This window comes from Haplochromis burtoni, unplaced genomic scaffold (genome assembly GCF_018398535.1).
Source record: "Haplochromis burtoni strain Fernald_Lab_line unplaced genomic scaffold, NCSU_Asbu1 Contig_365, whole genome shotgun sequence".
NCBI lineage: Eukaryota > Metazoa > Chordata > Actinopteri > Cichliformes > Cichlidae > Haplochromis > Haplochromis burtoni.
This window is the reverse complement of record NW_024582726.1, coordinates 337,508-342,141: the sequence shown is the minus strand read 5'-3', so window position 1 is coordinate 342,141 and position 4,634 is coordinate 337,508. Positions and strand designations below refer to the sequence as shown.

At 43.7% G+C, this 4,634-nt stretch overlaps 1 protein-coding gene across 2 annotated transcripts in view; it reads right to left on the bottom strand.

Annotated features, from left to right (window-relative positions):
• Nucleotides 1-4,634, bottom strand: part of LOC102311338 (nuclear receptor ROR-alpha A) — a 186,344-nt gene that overhangs the window by 24,104 nt on the left and 157,606 nt on the right. The gene's annotated exons all lie outside the window — the stretch shown is intronic.

The window sequence follows — 4,634 nt, the reverse complement described above, 5'->3', positions numbered from 1 at the left end:
TATACAACTGTTATAGCCCATATTTTAATAATATGTATGCATTAAGTCCATAGTAACTACATTAATTGCAAAAAAGTGCAATAAACTACAAAAAATTGAAAATCGTTTTTGTTTTTTTTACATATATTTCTACTTGGAGAAATTTAAGAGGTTTATCCCTCAAAACTTTAAATACAAAAAAGTTGCAAAAAATAGTTTACAACAACAGGAAATTTATTTTGAGTGTCTTCATAGTTTTATTTTGGAGATACACCAATTTTTATATACTGCAGGAAAAACGAAAAAAACAATCCTATGATGCAAATTTGCAAAGAAAACAGCATGTGCATCAAAATAAACTATTTCCAGCAGTGCAATTCGAGTTCTAAGCATCCCAGAAACTATTCAGAAAAGTCAAACATGACCAGTATAGGCTTTTAAGGCCTACAAGTAAAAAACTACATTTTCCGCGAAATGACGTCACTTCCGGTTTCGGCCAGGAAATGGCGGACATGCGATAGTTCGCGCTGATGTCTGTTTCACTGTAGGAAGTTGTTGGGTCTGTGTTTCCACAAGCCCCGCTAATTCTAGAGACTTATTCATCATGAAGAAAACAAGACAGTCGATCGATCGATTATTTGCGCAAGGGAGGCCTCGTCTGTGTCCACCACGAAAATGACCCCCAGATCTGACCTCCTCCTGCTACCTTTTATTGAGAGACAGTTCACACAAAACACGTCAGAACAAAGCCACGCCCCCTTGGTTCTAAGACAAAGCATTTATGTATATGTGTGAACGTCTGTAAGAGTGTGTGTGTGTGTGTGTGTGTGTGTGAGAATGTGTGTGTGCGTGTGTGTCAGACCTCCTGCTGACCAAAGGGTCGTAAACCCAGGAAGTTACATCAAAAGAAACAGATCTTTGAACCTGCTACAGCCACAACTTAGCAACTGCTAACTGCAACTCCTTCCTCTGCTTCGCTTTCCCTGTTTTACCTGCTACACTTACAGCTATTCTTTCTACAAGCATTTTACACTTAACTTCCACTAATGTCCCTTCAAATCCATATTTTTCACACCAACAACCTACATACTGCGTGCTGCCCGGTAAAAATTTCTCCATAAATTTTACATCCCCTTCTAAGGCAGACTTACACATTTTATTCTCCATTACAAGACAACAATCAGCCACACTCACGCAGACCACGTCTGGCCCGCACACACACACAACATAGGCCTATCGCTTGCGTCTGCACGCACAGCTAGCGCTCTCTGTTGAAAACTCTCAAACGCCCCATATGGCGGAGAATTCAACCTTCGGACACTCTCTAACGCCCCAAATGGCGGAGATTCCGGACTCTCTTCACGGCGGAGTCACCGAACCTAGGTTATCTCTACGCCCCACACGGCGGAGAAGCCTGCGTCTCTCTCACGCGGCTAGCGCGCTCCCGTACCTGCGGTCAACGCAGGGTCACGTAGCCGCTCTCTAAGGCCTTCTGTACTCACTGTTTGTTTACGTTCATGGGAAGAGTCTCTGGATCCCGTCAATCGTCATCCATCCCGAGGGGAGGTCAGGCGCAAACTTCCCGGCCTGGTGACAAAGCAAAGTGAAACACCAGGGCTTTACGTCAATCATCCCAGACGTTGCGGTGGCGTCCTCTCCCTCTCCTCGGTGGATGCAATGTGTTAGGCTCCGGCTCCGAAGGACCAAATAAATGTTGGGTCTGTGTTTCCACAAACCCCGCTAATTCTAGAGACTAAAAATAGCTGAACAAAGGAGCGTGCTGCTCTGACCGGCTTTAAAGGGTTAACAATAACATTATTGAATAATGACTTTAAAAAATAATATAAAATAGTGTGCAACACCACTGAAGTTTTTTTTACCTCTCTTTTCAACCAACGGCAGTCACTCTCCTCTCCAAATAACTTCTGCTTAGCTTTCCGAGCTTCCCTCGGGTCCTCTTAATCAGCGGTCTCCAACCAATGCATCATGGGAATCCCCCGGCAGCCTACGTCTATTGCAGCATAACTAAGGGAGGATTCAGGGTCACCTGGTCCAGCCCTAACTATATGCTTTAGCAAAAAGGAAAGTTTGAAGCCTAATCTTAAAAGTAGAGATAGTGTCTGTTAGGGGTGGGCGGTATAAACGATATAAATTTGGCCAACTGTAGAGATTTTGACAATACCACGATAGCGCATGTTGCTGGTGTCATCAAGTTGCGCCCGTTTTGGTCGAAAGCATTGCAGCAGCTAGCAACAACATCATCTGCAAATTATGCCGGGCGACAGTAATAGCAAAGAGACAAAGCACTTTTGGAAGATGGGGAAAGCCAAAAACTGTGCTTCCTCCACTTCCGTACCATTGATTCATTAATGCTGAATTCTCTCGCAGCTGCTCTATTCCCATGTTGTTGCAGTATATTAATGACTAACCTCGTATTGTGGATGGATTATCTCAGTTGTTCTCCTGACTGAAGTTTGGTCCATTTACAGCATCCTGTCATGCAATTGCATTTGTCCCTAACCACCAAAAACCCTCACGTTAATTTTTATTGAGTGGAAAAAAGTTAGCGTTCATCCTTCAGCTTCACTGTGTCTTTAATGTTATGCTAACATAGCTGTTTTCAGCAATCACGTAGCACATCATTATATACCAGCTAGCCCAACTTCAGTAACCCTACAAACGTCACTGCTGTTTAGTTTTCTGTCTTCATTTATGTTGGAAGTGATAGCAGAGCTGTACGTTTTAATTTTTTCAGAAATCTCTCAGTCAGAACATGCTATATCATGTTTAGGTGGAAACTAGCGAGCTAACTTCCTGCTAACTTCTAACTCTGTTAAATTAATAAATTCTGTTTTCATGGATGCCTGGATGTTAAACTTAATTGTTACACCTGGTAAAGCAGCAAAACTAAATCTCTCTACACACAACATAGGCCTATCGCTTGCGTCTGCACGCACAGCTAGCGCTCTCTGTTGAAAACTCTCAAACGCCCCATATGGCAGAGAATTCAACCTTCGGACACTCTCTAACGCCCCAAATGGCGGAGATTCCGCACTCTCTTCACGGCGGAGTCACCGAACCTAGGTTATCTCTACGCCCCACACGGCGGAGAAGCCTGCGTCTCTCTCACGCGGCTAGCGCGCTCCCGTACCTGTAGTCAACGCAGGGTCACGTAGCTGCTCTCTAAGGCCTTCTGTACTCACTGTTTGTTTACGTTCATGGGAAGAGTCTCTGGATCCCGTCAATCGTCATCCATCCCGAGGGGAGGTCAGGCGCAAACTTCCCGGTCTGGTGACAAAGCAAAGTGAAACACCAGGGCTTTACGTCAATCATCCCAGACGTTGCGGTGGCGTCCTCTCCCTCTCCTCGGTGGATGCAATGTGTTCGGCTCTGGCTCGAAGGTCCAAATAAATGTTGGGTCTGTGTTTCCACAAGCCCCGCTAATTCTAGAGACTTATTCATCATGAACAAGACAGTCGATCGATCGATTATTGCTGCTCTGACCGGCTTTAAAGGGTTAACAATAACAATGTATTGAATAATGACTTTAAAAAATAATATAAAATAGTGTGCAACACCACTGAAGTTTTTTTTACCTCTCTTTTCAACCAACGGCAGTCACTCTCCTCTCCAAATAACTTCTGCTTAGCTTTCCGAGCTTCCCTCGGGTCCTCTTAATTAGCGGTCTCAAAACTCAATGCATCATGGGAATCCCCCGGCAGCCTACACCAATTGCAGCATAACTAAGGGAGGATTCAGGGTCACCTGGTCCAGCCCTAACTATATGCTTTAGCAAAAAGCAAAGTTTGAAGCCTAATCTTAAAAGTAGAGATAGTGTCTGTTAGGGGTGGGCGGTATAAACGATATAAATTTGGCCAACTGTAGAGATTTTGACAATACCACGATAGCGCATGTTGCTGGTGTCATCAAGTTGCGCCCGTTTTGGTCGAAAGCATTGCAGCAGCTAGCAACAACATCATCTGCAAATTATGCCGGGCGACAGTAATAGCAAAGAGACAAAGCACTTTTGGAAGATGGGGAAAGCCGAAAACTGTGCTTCCTCCACTTCCGTACCATTGATTCATTAACGCTGAATTCTCTCGCAGCTGCTCTATTCCCATGTTGTTGCAGTATACTAATGACTAACCTCGTATTGTGGATGGATTATCTCAGTTGTTCTCCTGACTGAAGTTTGGTCCATTTACAGCATCCTGTCATGCAATTGCATTTGTCCCTAACCACCAAAAACCCTCACGTTAATTTTTATTGAGTGGAAAAAGGTTAGCGGCCATCCTTCAGCTTCACTGTGAAGGATGGCCTGTGTAATGTTATGCTAACATAGCTGTTTTGCTAGCAATCACGTAGCACATCATTATATACCAGCTAGCTGAACTTCAGTAACCCTACGAACGTCACTGCTGTTTAGTTTTCCATCTTCATTTATGTTGGAAGTGATAGCAGAGCTGTACTTTTTAATTTTTTCAGAAATCTCTCAGTCAGAACATGCTATATCATGTTTAGGTGGAAACTAGCGAGCTAACTTCCTGCTAACTTCTAACTCTGTTACATCTAATAAATTCTGTTTTTATGGATGCCTGGATGTGAAACTAAACTTAATTGTTACACCTGGTAAAGCAGCAAAACTAAATCTCTCT